We start from the raw sequence: 14761 nt of genomic DNA, 5'->3' as shown, positions 1-14761 counted from the left end.
AGAATCCTCCAAGATCATCATCCAATCCAGAGTCTCTGTGGAGCAGGGAAAGGTATTCTCCTGTTATGTTTTCCAAATGGTTCACAGTGGGAGCTCTGTGATTCACAGCTTAGAGGAGGAGGACAGATCAGATAATTCCTCACAGACGGACTTATCAAGAATCCGTAAGTCCCTCTGAGTAGGTCTGTGTGGCGGAGCCGTCACATGTAGGCCGACCAACCCAGAACACCCTGTCCTCTTCCTCGGAGTTTTAAATAATGGCGAATGAGGAAATGTGGACCACCCAGGAACTCTGCTCAAGCTGATGAATCTGTCCACGCCAGTGAGATAAACAAACTGCAGGCAGTGCATCCTTGACTGCAGTTCTGTTCTGAGAGGCTGGATCTGCCCAGATCTTTCAGGGACATCCCCGACAGGTTTGCTCTGCCTCACACTCGCAGCCATCCTCATGCAGGAGGAGGCACGCTGGGTGTTGGACACCCATGTGGCTCAGTGTTGTGTGTGGGACGAATAGGTTTTGATTAATGAGGCAATGACAGCTGTAATGAGATAACAAACAGAGCCGTCTGTACTGATGCCAGGGTTCTCGTGAGACAAATAACGGGGGCAGGGGGGAGTAAATGGGGCTGTAAACTGACTAATGAGACGGTCGGAGCAATCGGAATGCTGGGATACATGAAAGGAGCAGGCAGGAAGCAGAGCTGGAACGCGACTGGATAAGGACAGCCAGGCTCTGTTGGAATGACAGTGTGCAGAGTGAATAATGACATTGACTCTGCCTTGGCCACTTCTGGATTGTTGAGCATAATTCCAGTCGCCAAAGTATGAGAAGGACATCAAGGCTTTGGAGAGGGTCACCTGGATGTTGTCTGGTTTAGGGGGCATGTGCTATCACAAGAGGCTGGATAAACTTCGGTTGTTTTCTCAGGAGTGTCGGAGGCTGAGGCGAGATCTGACGGAGGTTTATAAGATTATGAGAGGCATAGATAGCGTAGACAGGGAGTATCTGTTTCCCAGGGTTGAAATGTCTAATACCAGAGGGCACGCATTAAAAGTGAGGAGGGGATGTGAGGGGTAAGTTTTTTTTACTCAAAAGGTGATGGTATGGTGGTAGAGGCAAATTGATTAGAGGCTTTTAAGGGATGTTTGGATGGGCAGACAGATGTGAGGAAGACACATGTCAGAATGAGATGTGTCGTTGGAACAAATACGTACTACGATGTCTGGCTGCTCACCCTCCCCCTTCAGAATGCTGTGGACTTGATCGGAGACATTCCTGACCCTGGCACCTGGGAGGCAAAATAGCACCCGGGGGGGGGGGGGGTGATATGGACATGGTGTAGGTAGAAGGATCAGTGTTTGGGTGTTTTTTGATTTGCCTTGTAGCTTGCTCAGCACAACCCTGTGGGCTGAATGGACTGTCCTGTGCTGTACTGTTCTATATTCTAAACCTCTGCCCTCTATTTTCAGACTCTCATACTCCAGGAAAAGGACTGTTATCACCCATCTTATCTATGTCCCTCACAATTTCACACACTTCTATAAGGTCACTTCTCACTCTCCAATATTCCAGGGCATAAAGACCCAATCTGGCCCTCTAGTCCGGGTAACATCCTCCCAAACGTTCTCTGCACAGTCTCCAGTCCATATCGATGGGATTAGACAGTCATCCACATTGCCTGGAAGGGAAACCATGTTTGATAAATTTCTGAGCTTTTGAGCAACACACACACATAATGCTGGAGGAACTCAGCAGGCCAGGCAGCAATGATGGAAAAGTGTTAACAGTCAACGTTTTGGGACCCTTCTTCTGGCCTGGAAAGGAAGGGGAGAGGTCAGAGTAAGAAGGAAGTAAAGGGGGAAGGGAGGAAGAAGTACAAGGTGGCAGGTGATGGGTGAAACCGGGAGAGAGGGAAAGGGTGAAGTTCTCTTTTCCATAGATGCTGCCTGCTGAGTTCCTCCAGCATTTTGTGTGTTGCTCTGGATATCCAGCATCTGCAGATTTTCTCATGTTGTACTGAGATTTTGAAGATACAACCGGTGAAAGATGAAGAAAAACACAATGTCACAGTGAAATCCCACATAAAAACTAGGGTGTAAAATTAAAATGCCTGGGTAATAATATCCTGACTGAGAATCGGCAGACATTAGGAAAAGGAGGTGGGGCTAATTCAGAATGGCAGGTAACAGTTAGTGGGAGACTGCAAAGATTAGTGCTAGAGATTAGCCTTCGTTATATGATTTGGATGAGGGACCCTCACCAAGAGAGGGTTACGTGAGAGTTAGTCTGCACTGGATTGGGTGCTGGTTCCTCCCATCAGTGCTGCCCTCTAGTGGATGGTGAGTTGGATGGCGTTCACCTGCAATTACACTAGCCATACACTCAGGGACTTGGTCGGTATATATATTTGTGTGGCTTTTCTTCTGCTGTTGTAACTGTACATACTTTGTGCTGTGTGTGACTGTTGGGACTGTGTTTTGCACCTTGGCCCTGGAGGAACGCTGTTTCAATTAGCCCTATCCATGCGCATGGTTGAATGTAAACTTAACCTTGAACTTGATATGAAATATTTCAAAGTTTGTCTACAATGTTAAACTGGGAGGGATTCCAGATTGTGACAGGGATACAGACAGACCAAGCAAGTGGGTAAATACGTGGCAGACGCAAGCTAACGCAGAACAGCCTGAAAAATATTAGCAGGATGTCTGAGAGCTGGTGTATTAATTGTATTGAATCATTGAATGATCTTTATTGTCATTATACACAGGTACAATGAAACTCTGTTTGGTTTCCTCTCAGGCAATCAAACAAAGCGATAGATAAAAACAAGACAGTATTAAATACTTAAGTAGCAGAAAATAAGTTGCAGCAGCACCAGAATATCACAGTAATGCACAAAGTGCTATAAGTGCAAGTATTTGAGTCCATGTGTGTGCTCACAGTTTCAGTCATTGTTCTCTGGGAGTGGTGTGATGGAGGCCACAGCTCTGGGGTAGAAGCTGTTCCCCAATCTATTTGTTCTGGCTTTTAGTGTCCTGAACCTTTTGCTGAATGGCAGCAAAACAGTGAGTGGCCGGGGTGTGTGGTGTCTCTGGTTATGCTGATTGCTTTCCTCCCGAGTCTGCTGGAATAGATGGTGTCCAGTACTGGGAGCTCCATCCTGACAATTCGCTGGGCCACCTTCACCGCCCGATGCAGGTCTCGTCGCTCAGCGACTGTGCAGCTGGCCTACCACACTGTGGCGCTGTTGGTCAGGATGGTTTCAATTGTGCTTCTATAGAATTTAAGCAATAGCTTTTGTGGGAGTTTTCAGCTTTCTGAGGCAGAAGAGTCTTTGTTGTGCCTTTTTTACAAGCAACGATAATACCATTATTGAAATTGGGAGGTGTCAATGCACAAAGAAGCTTCTTGCACTCCAGTCACTGAGAACAAACAGGATGTTGAGGCAGCAGATAATGTGCTGGCTTCGTAGCAAGAAGATTGGAGTACCAGAGATGTTATAGCAGACCTTGTGAGACCTCACAAAGCAGGCTTGGCTTCCTTATCCAAGATATTCAATAAAGATCCAATTATCCAGCCTGCTTGGGACTTTGGAGCTGCTGGACAGCAAGATTATGTGGACTATTCACTCGTACTCCTTCAGAACACCAACATACTTTTCACTTTTTTCTCCAACTCTATGCAACAGTATAACAAGCTTTACAGAGAACCTGAGGTTGTAGAGAGCATGGGGCACATAGTCAGCTGAGCCCAGATGTGGATTATTGGAGAGTTTCTGATCAGACTCTCCATTGATAGAATACCTCATTGCCAGAACATACCAACGTAGGTGTGTGTGTGTGGGGGGGGGGGGGGGTTGTTCCTGTGATGTGCTGCGTTGGATCCACAACACTCCATTACTTCTTGCAGTCAGGTGCTGAGCAGTAGCCATGCCAAACTGTGATCCATCTGGTCAGGATGCTTTCTATGGTGCATCAAAACAAATTGGTGAGGGTCAAATCGGAGATATCTAATTACTTTAGCCTCCTTAGGAAGTAGTGGCATTGGGTGAGTTTTCTTAGCCATGGGATTGATGTGATTGGACCAGGTCAGGCTCTTGGTGATGATCCCTCCTGGAAACTTGAAGGTGTCAACCCCAACACCAATGATGAAGACAGGAGTTGGATGGTGTAGGCATCGCAGGTGCGTCTGAGCTCAAATACAGACACAGTGTTGATCAGATGACTTCAGTCAGAGACACTCACCCCGACTCTCTTGCCACATTCACTTCACAAACGAGAGAGCAAACAGCATTATGAAGGACCCCACGCACCCCTCATAAAAACTCTTTTCCCTCCTGCCATCTGGGAAAAGGCACCAAAGCATTCGGGCTCTCACGACCAGACTATGTAACATTTTCATCCCCCAAGCTGTCAGACTCCTCGATACCCAGAGCCTGGACTGACACCTTACTGCCCTATTGTCCTGTTTATTATTTATTGTAATGCTTGCACTGTTTTGTGCACTTTATGCAGTCCTGGGTAGGTCTGTAGTCTGGTGTCGGTTTTTTTTTTCTGTTGTTTTTTTACGTAGTTCGGTCTAGTGTAATGTAACAACATGGACCTGAAAAAACGTCTCATTTTTACTATGTACTGTACTAGCAGTTATGGTCGAAATGACAATAAAAGTGATTTGACTTGACTTGAGATTCGGCAGATGCTGGAAATCCAAGCAACACACACACACACAAAATGCTGGAGGTCTCCGGAGGCCAGGCACCCTCTATGGAAAAAAGTACAGTAGACCCTTCGGCAATCCTGGATCTCGGCCCGAAACGTCGACTGTACTTTTTTCTTCCCCCACAGATGCTGCCTGCCCCCCACCCCGGGTTCCTCCAGCATTTTGCCACATTGACTTGTTCAGGATCCAACTAAAATACGCAGGCAACTTCAGAGTTCGCTGAGAATATAGCAAAAAGGCTTCAGATCAGCTGCCTCACAAGATCCAAGGCTTCAAGAGAAAATCGGGCAAGTCAGTCCACAAAGGGGGTGCTTCCACAGGTAAGCCTTCTTCACAGTACCAACACACAGGCAAGTAATTCCACAATGAATGGCTAACTCTAGCAGCAGAGGGAGTATCAAGACACAGCCTGAAAAGCCTCTCAAGCAGTCTCAGGTGTGTCTGGTAATCCATTTGCGGTTCCTCGGGGTAATTAAGGGTGAGGACCTCCGCCCGGGCAGAGCACATCATTGCTCGTGGAGGTGTCAGCGCCGCCTGCTGGGCGCTTGAGGTGTCACAGCCGGGGAATGCGGCAACAATTGGCGTGGATGGGTAGAGAAGAGTTTAACTCGGAAAACAGGAGTCGAGGGGCCGCTGCTGGACACGGAGGGGCTGAGTCAGGTGCGGAAGCCCCCCAGACACAGAAAACCAGGAGGACACGAGTGATACTGGTGCTGTGGTAATATGGTGTTAACACTTCAGGATGTATTGACCTTTGGACACTAAGAATGCAAATGTATTTGCATTTTGTTTTTTTTTAACCAGGAATAAAGTTTAATTTTGAAATTAAATGATATGGGAGCAACACTCACACTGAATGGCAGGGCATACACAGGTCGTCAGGTCTCTGGCTGCATGTGTTGCATATGTTAAAAACGTCAGCTGTGGTCTTTAACTTTACCAAGGAGAGATGTCTGGATTTGCTCAGCACTGTGGTGCAAAGTTGTTTATTAGGTGTGTCAAAAATCAAACATGCAAAAATTCGTGAGAGTAGTGAAAAAAACGCAAATATTTACAAAAAGGTATCTACGAGAAAACACGATAATAACTCCATACTTGTTCGTGTCCGGTGTGAACTCCTGGCAGTCCCGACCTCTCTCCCACACTGAGGGAGCCCATGAATGGGAGAAAAGTACCCAACAGTTCCCTCGACCCTGTGTGCTATGCACAAGCCGGAGAGCGCAGTCCTCACTGTCAAGGACTCTTCATCTCATGTTCTGGATACTTATTGCTTGCTTACTTACTTATTTATTATTTCTTTCTTTTCATATTTGCTCTGTTCGATATCTTTTGGACACTGTATGAATGCCCCAGTTGGTGTGGTCTTTCACTGATTCTGTTATGGTTATTATAGTGGTCGGCACTACACTGTGGACCAAAGGGGTTGTAATGTGCTGTAGATTTCTATCCTATATTGAGTATGCCTACAAGAAAATGAAACTTGAGGTTGTATATGGTGATATACATGTACTTTGGTAATGAATTTACTTTTATCTTTGATTATAACATATCAACCTAGACTTCAAAGACTAGTTCACTTTACTGTTTGGTCTCCACAGCAAGGTCTAATTGTCAATAAACACTGTTTGAACGGTGGGTCTCTCTCCCGACCAATAAGGAGCTATTTCCAGCTAAAGAAGGAGCTTAAGTACTTTAATTTATGTTTAGTGATACACAATAAATATAGACAAATAATTCTTGACATAGACTTAACCCAGTCACAACAAAGACGGAGAAGTTGTCTGTAAGGAGTTTGTACGTTTTTCCCGTGACCGTGTGGGTTTCCTCCCACAGTGCAAAGGCCTACTGGCTAATTGGCCAGTCTGTCTGGGCCAGCATTTAAGTTGACCAAATAATGGAAAAGTGAAAGGCTGCAGCTTCCTGAAGAGAGGAGTGAACATCGCAGAGAGCGGGCGAAATCAGCTCTGGCCTCCGATCTGGGCCAGCGTTTAAATTGTCTCAGCAGCGGATTGCGCCTTGCACCAGGATCCAGCTGCCGTGAAGGGCTCGGGGCCTAGACAATGCTGCCCAGTGACTCACTCCAGGCCCGGATTTCGCTGGCCAGCCCGAAGCCACTCTGAAACTCTTCAAATCAGCCTGGTGCCCGAGCGATCTAACCTCGCACCTGGGCCAGTTGTACGGGCATCAAGTTTCCTCTTCCCTCGAACTCTCCTCTCCGAATGGTTCGCTTCATCTGCATCGATTCTTCAACACACCATCCCAGCTCATCCTCTGAACTCGCCCCTCCGTCGCTCAACCCTCGCTGTTTGGGCCATAATTTAACACAATTTACCTCAATTTTACTCAAATTTTCTGCATTTTAAACTGCCAGTGAGGTGTTGCACACGTTTGTGGCACCATCTTAACCGGAACTTTGGGAAGGGGAACACACATTGAGGGGTCAGAGGTGGAAAGAGCGAGCAGCTTCGAGGTCTTGGTTGTCAACCTCTCAGAGGATCTGTCCTGGACGCAGTACATCAACGCAATCACAAAACAGGCACGACAGTGGCTCAGCTTCATTAGGAGTTTGAGGTTACCAAAGACGCTCGCAAATTTCTACAGATGCACGGTGGTTGCATTGCTGCCTCACATGGAGGGGCTAATGCGCAGGACTGCAAGAAGCTGCGTAGAGTTGCAAACTTGGCCAGCTCTATCATGGACACACCCCTCCTCATAGCTGCAAGAGGTGCTGCTTCAGGGAGGCAGCACCCATCATTAAAGACCCTCACCATCCGAGTCATGTCCTTTTCCTATTACTACCACCAGGAACGAAGGGGGGGAACTTGAAGACCCCACACTCAGCATTTTAGAAGCAGCTACTTCCACTGGATGACTGAATGATCTATAAACCCATGAACACTACACATTACTTATTGCTTTATGCCTTTGCCCTATACCATTGTTGCAAAACAACATATAATTCATAAGACATAGGAGCAGATTTAGGCCATTTGGCCCATTGAGACTGCTCTGCTATTCCATCATCCCCCTCAAACCCATTTTCCTGCCATCTCCCTGCAGATTATTTAAGAACCTATCAACCTCCACCTTAAATATACCCAACGACTTGGCCTCCATGGATGTCTGTGGCAATGAATTCCACAGATTCACCACCCTCTGGCTAAAGAAATTTTTCTCTATCTCTGTTCTAAATGGATGTCTCGCAATTCTGAGGTTGTGCCCTCTGGTCCTAGACTCCCCCGCTATAGGAAACATCCTCTCCACATCCACTCTATCTGTGTCCTCTGGTCCTAGACTTCCCCGCTATAGGAAACATCCTCTCCACATCCACTCTATCTGTGTCCTCTGGTCCTAGACTCCCCCGCTACAGGAAACATCCTCTCCACATCCACTCTATCCAGACCTTTCAATATTCATTAGGTTTCAGTGAGATCCCCCTCATCCTTCTAAACTCCAGCGAGCCCTGCCCAGAGCCATCAAACACCCCACCTTGTGTTAACCCTTTCATTCCTGGGATCATTCTCGTGAACCTCCTCTGGGTTCACATTCTCGTGAACCCTTTCCAATCCCTGCGAGTCTTTTGTTAGATAAGGGGCTCAAAGCCACCGCAATACTCCAAGTGTGGTCTGACCAACGTCTTATAAAACCTCAGCATTACGCCTTTAGACTATGAAGTCCTCTTGAAATGAGTGCTAACATTGCAATTGCCTTCCTCACCACCGACTCAACCGGCAAGTTAACCTTTAGGGAATCCTGTATGAGGAGTCCAAATCCCTTTGCATCTCTGATTTTTGAATTTTCTCCCCGTTTAGAAAGCAGTTCATGCTTTTATTCCTTGTGCCAAAGTGCATGACCGTACACTTCCCTACATTATATTCCATCTGCCACTTCTTTCCTCATTCCTCCGATCTGCCGGAGACCTTCTGCAGACAGTCTGCTTCCTCAACACTACCTGCCCAGCTATCTTCATATCATCCACAAACTTGGCCACAAAGCCATCAATTTCTTCATCTAAGTCGTTGATGTAGAAGTGGTCCCAACACCAACCCCGGCGACACATCACTAGTCACCATCAGCCAACCAGATTAGGCATCCCTTATTCCTGCACTTTGCCTCCTCCCAATCGGCCAATCTTTGAACCATGCTAGTACCTTTCCTGTAATACTATGGGCTCGTATTTTGTTAAGCAGCCTCATGTACGGCACCTTGTTGAAGGCTTTCTAAAAATCCACATAAACAACGTCGACCGACTCTCCTTTGTCTAACCTGCCTATTATTTTCTCAAAGAATTCCAATGGATTTGTCTGGCAAGATTTCCCCTTTAGAAAACCTTTCGGACTTTGACCTATTTTATCACGTGCCTCCAAGTACCCCCAAACCTCACCATTAGTAATGGACTCCAGCACCTTTCCAACCACTGAAGTCAGTCTAACTGGCCTATAGTTTCCTTTCTCCTGCCTACTTCCCCTCTTAAAGTGTAGAGTGGCATTTGCAATATTCCAGTCCTCAGGAACCATTCTTGAATACAGTATAGCAATTCTTGAAAGATCATTACTAATGCCTCCACAATCTCTTCAGTTACCTCATTCTGTCTAGTTCAAGTGACTTATCTACCTTAAGACCTTTCATCTTCACAAACGCCTTCTCCTTTGTAATAGCAACAACACTCACTTCTGGCCCTTGACACTCTCGTGTTGCTGGCACTCTGCTAGCGTCTTCCACAGCGAAGACTAACGCAAAGTGCTTATTAAATTCATCCAACATTATTACCTCTACAGTGCTCCCTTCTAATGAACTTTAGCCAGCTCCTCTCTCATGCCTCTGTAATTCACTTTACTCCACTTTAATGCTGATACATATGATTTTCACTACCCCTTCTCAAACTGCAGGGTGAATTCTATTGTGTCATCATCACTACCTCCTAAGTGTTCCTTTACCTTAAACTTTCTAATCAAATCGGGTTCATTACATACACCCAATCCCAAATAGCTTTTCCCCTAGTGTGCTCAACCACAAGTTGCTCTAAGGCATTCGTAGGCATTCTACAAATTCCCTCTCTTGAGATCCAGCACAAACTGGATTTTCCTAATCTACCTGCATATTGAAATCCCCATGATCAGTGCAAATTGCTCTTTTTACATGCCTTTTCTATTTCCCTTTGTAATTTGTAGCCCACATCCTGCCTGCAGTTCAGGGGACTGTTTATAGATCCCATCAGGGTGTTTTTTTTCACTCTTTTAGTCAACTTAATTCTATCAGCAAGGATTCTCCAGTCCTATGTCACCTCTTTCTAAGGATTTGACTTCATTTTTTAACAACAGAGCCACACTCCCCTACCTGCCTACCTGCCTGTCCTTTCAATACATTGTGTATCCTTGGAGGCTAAGCTCTTAACTATGATCATCTTTCAGCCACAGCATCATGCCTGTCAACCTCTAACTGCGCCACAAGAACATCTACCTTATTCCACATACTGCGTATATTCAAATATAACACCTTCAGTCCTGTATTTGTCACCCTTTTTAATTTTGGTCCCATGTTGCACTTCACCTCATCCCACTGACTACAATTTTGCCCTATCATTTGTCTGTCCTTCCTCTCAGTCTCACTACATATTGCACCTGCTTATATACCAACAGCTCGATCACTCCAGTTACTATCCCCCTGCCGAATTAGCTTAAGCCCTCCCCTACAGCTCTAGCAAACCTGCCCACGAGAAAATTGGTCCCCTTCGGGTTTGTTGTAACCGGTCCTTTGTGGCCAATTCACTGTTGACAGTTCTGATCCTGATTGATGGACCTCACACTTCCCTTCTCTTCCAGCAGGCGTCGCCACCCTCCCGTACAGAGCTGTCAGCCTCAGCACCGCCCACTCCCTGTGCACCAATCCGCTGCGGGCATTGTTGTCATGGAGCAAAGAAGGTAAACAAGTTTACGCATAACAAGATTCCTAAGCAGGTTTCTAATAATAAGTGGTGAGGAAGAAGTGCAGGTCACAAGAGCGGTGGGAGGCTGACGCACTCGATGTCCTGCAGGGCGATTCTTTCGCATCCATTGGGAGCCCAAAGGATTTTAGTTTGAAGTTCATCCAAGAGTCAGCATCGCGGGGAGGAGTGCTTGGGAGCCTCAGCCTGGAGGGTCACCACGGAGTTCAGAGCATATCTGCTCCCACTGGGCCGTTGTCAACTCGGTCAGTATTCCCACTGAGTGGTGGGAACATCACGGACACCAGATTTCAGGAGACCCGGAGATGGAGAGGCCATGTCCTTGTCTTTCCCCATTGTGTCCACAGGACATTCTGCGCTGTCCACTGCCGAACGGCTCACGGTCTAAGGCCACACACACAAAACGCTGGAGGAACTCAGCAAGCCCAGGCAGCTTCTGCGGAAAAAGCGGGTTCTCCCAGTGGCTTCCCATACCAATACGTCCATCCATGGCCTCCTCTACTGTCACCATGAGGCCACACTCAGGTTAAAGAAACAACACCTTATATCCTATCTGGGTAGCCTCCAACCTGATGGCATGAACTCGATTTCTTGAACTTCCAGTTATTACCCCCTTCAACGTTCTCTAGCCCCTTTTCCCTCTCTCTCCTTATCTCCTTGCCACCCATCACCTCCCTCTGGTGCTCCTCCCTCCCCTTCCCTTTCTTTCATGGCCTTCTGTCCACTCCTACCAGATTCCCCCTTCTCCAGCCCTGTATCTCTTTCACCAATCATCTTCCCAGCTCTTTACCTTATCCCTTCCCCTCCCAATTTCACATATCACCTTGTGTTTCTCTCTCCCAGTCCCCCTCCTTTAAATCTACTTCTCATCTTTCTTTCTCCAGTCCTGCCAAAGGGTCTCGGCCTGAAACGTCAACTGTACTTTTTTTCCATAGGTGCTGCCTGGCCTGCTGAGTTCCTCCAGCGTTTTGTGTGTGTCTTGCTCGGATTTCCAGCATCTGCAGACTTTCTCTTGTTTGTTATGGTCTACGGCATTTGTTTTGGAAGAATTCTTCCACCAAGGACAGGCAGTGCAGTAATGTTGCATTGCAATGGAGCCAGACCCATTCTCCACAATGCCAGGCTCGGGCAGAACGTCAGCACATAGTGATACTTGGTGCCCATGTACTTTCTGATGCAGCTACACACCGAAGTTCGAAGTAAACTCATCACCGATGTACAGTATGTCACCATATACAACAGCGAGAGTCACTTTCTTGTGGGCATACTCAATAGATCCAATAACCTTAACAGAATCAATGACAGACAATGTACAATCAGAGTGAAAAAGACAACCAACTCTGCAAATACAGAATGAAATAATTATAATAAGCAATAAATATCATGAACACGAGACAAAGAGTTCTTGAAAGCAAATCCCTAGGTTGTGAGAACGGGGCAAGTGAAATTGAATGGAAGTTACCCCCTTTGAGTCAGGAGCCTGATGGTTGAGGGGTAATAACTGTTCCTGAACCTGGTGGTGTGAGTCCTGAGGCTCCCGTACCTCCTTCCTGATGGCAGCAGGGACATCATGGCCTGCGTGGTGGGGGTTCCCCGACGACGGATGCCACTTTCCTGCGACAACGCTCCATGTAGATGTCTCAGTAGTGGGGAGGGCTTCACCTGTGATGGACTGGGCTGTGTTTTTGATGTGTTCAAAGTGGTAATCAGGGTGAGGGCAGCCGTGGGTAGACTTTTTGCCCCCTCCCCCCTGCTCTTTAGAGCCCTGTGCATTGGATTGTCTGACTGGCTCTCCCACCAATCCAAGGGGCTAGTATCTAGTAGGCAGAGCAGACAGTGGGCCGAGTGGCCTGTTTCAATGATGTGTGACTCTATGATAAAGCACATGGGAGGACTGGTGGTCAGACAGCAGCCGTTTTAATGCACGGAACCTGATAGGTAGGGCTGGTGAACTCAGAGCATTCATCATCACACAGGGAATACAATTTTATTTCAGTCACTGAAAGGATAGGGCTGGAAGCTCATCATTGCAGAGTGTAATTGTTTCGGGCACGATGACATAGTTAAGGGCATCATAATATTGATTAGGGAGAACATCAGAGCAGTGTTCAAGGCAGCCGTGGGTGGCTCTTCGAATGAGACCATATAAGAAGAACCTAGAAAGAATTGCCAGGGTTATATTGCAGCCCGTGCTCAACAGTCACCTGGAGAGGGACGAACAGAAAGACGGGCAAACCACCAAGAGGTAAAGAGCTGTAGTGTCATTGTAGTGGGGGGTTTCTCTTCCCCAATATTGACTTTGAGTGTCATAGTTCAAGGGGTTTAGATAGGGTGGAGTTTGTAAACTTAGTCCAGGAGAAACCGTCGAGCCAAACTACAGACAGACTTAATAGGCTGAATGAGAAATGAGGCTGGTCGAGAGGGAGCAGCTTGAGAATAGTGATCATAATTCAATACACTTCAAGGCTTTCATGGAGAAGGGTAAGTATAGTTTGGGAATTAAGATCCTAAATTGGGAGAGGGTTGATTTCAATAATATAAGGCAAGATGTGGCAAAAGTTTCTCAGTTCAGGTCAAAAGATATCCAATAAGCGGGAGTGTTTTAAAAGTTAGAAAGAAAAGGTTCATGGCAGCATTTTACCATGAGGTAAAAAGGACAGTGGGTGGATGGGGTTGCACTTTTGGTGAAGGAGCTTGTTGTGTCCATTCTGGGGCACCTCACTCACCTTTGGTCCCCACCAGACACTCAGCTCTCACCTGTGGCTCCCAGTAGCTGTTTGTATGCGACAGCGGCCACACCCCGGCACACTGCTTCGACAGGTGGGTTAACCCCAGTGAGACAGGGGCATGCCTGTCCCAGCATGCGAAGTCGGACTGGGTGATGAGATGTACAGTGAGGTCCAACGGCCAGGAAGGCGGTACTACAACGCTCCGTGGAGAGCAGAGGGCACAGAAGACATCGTGGCCGTTCGCTGCGATCAAGGAAGACCCCCCAGTCTATGACGCTTGTTGGTACCACTGGACTGGACTTCTGAGGTCAATAGAGTGGAACTGCCGCTGTGCAACGGCAAAACTCCCCCTCCCAGGCCTCCTATCACAGTCAAACACACAAAGCACGGGTGGCAATATCAGAGTAGCTGGACGAAGAGAGATACAGAGGGTACGAAGAAGGAAAAAAGCGGAAGCGTATGATTGGACAGATAACTGAAGGAGGGGATGACTCTTGAGAAATATAGGTGGTGTAACTGAGACCCAAAAATAACCTAGGGGGCAAGGAGATATCACAAACAGACATGACTAAGGAGAATCACAACCTATTTTATAAGGATGTTGGCAGTAAGAGGGTAACTAGAGACCGAAAGAACAATCTCCGAGTGGGATGAGTGCTTGGTAGGGAGCGCCTGGTGGGGGGGGGGGTCTTTGCTTTGCTGCTGTGTGTGCATGGGAGAGGGGAGCTGAGGGGGTTCTAACATTTAACCGTCACTCATTCTTTGGAGGGTGCTCTTCCGTTTTCGTGGATGTTTGCAAAGAAAAAGAATTTCACGAGTTTCAAAAGAATCAGAATCAGGTTTATTATCACCGGCTTGTGGCATGAAACTTGTTAACTTAGCAGCAGCAGTTCAATGCAATACATAATCTAGCAGAGCAAATATAAATAATCAATAAAATAATAATAATACTAAATAAGTAAACCAATTACATACATTGAATAGATTTTTTTAAATGTGCAAAAACAAGGAATACTGTATATTAAAAAAGGGAGTGAGGTAGTGTTCATGGGTTCAATGTCCATTTAGGAATCGGATGCCAGAGGGGAAGAAGCTGTTCCTGAATCACTAAGTGTGTGCCTTCAGGCTTCTGTACCTCCAACCTGATGGTAACAATGAGAAAAGGGCATGCCCTGGGTGCTGGGGGTCCTTAATAATGGATGTTGTCTTTCTAAGTCATTTCTCTGACATTAAATGTATCTATTGAAACCTATTGAGACTGCTCATCGGTATTCACTGAGAAGGAAGACATGGTAGATGAAAAAGTTATGGAGAGGGCAATGATATTTCAGAGCATATAAGCAAACTTTGGTTTATTTTTGTTACATA

This window comes from Hypanus sabinus, chromosome 29 (genome assembly GCF_030144855.1).
Source record: "Hypanus sabinus isolate sHypSab1 chromosome 29, sHypSab1.hap1, whole genome shotgun sequence".
Lineage (NCBI taxonomy): Eukaryota > Metazoa > Chordata > Chondrichthyes > Myliobatiformes > Dasyatidae > Hypanus > Hypanus sabinus.
This window is presented reverse-complemented; position numbering follows the sequence as displayed.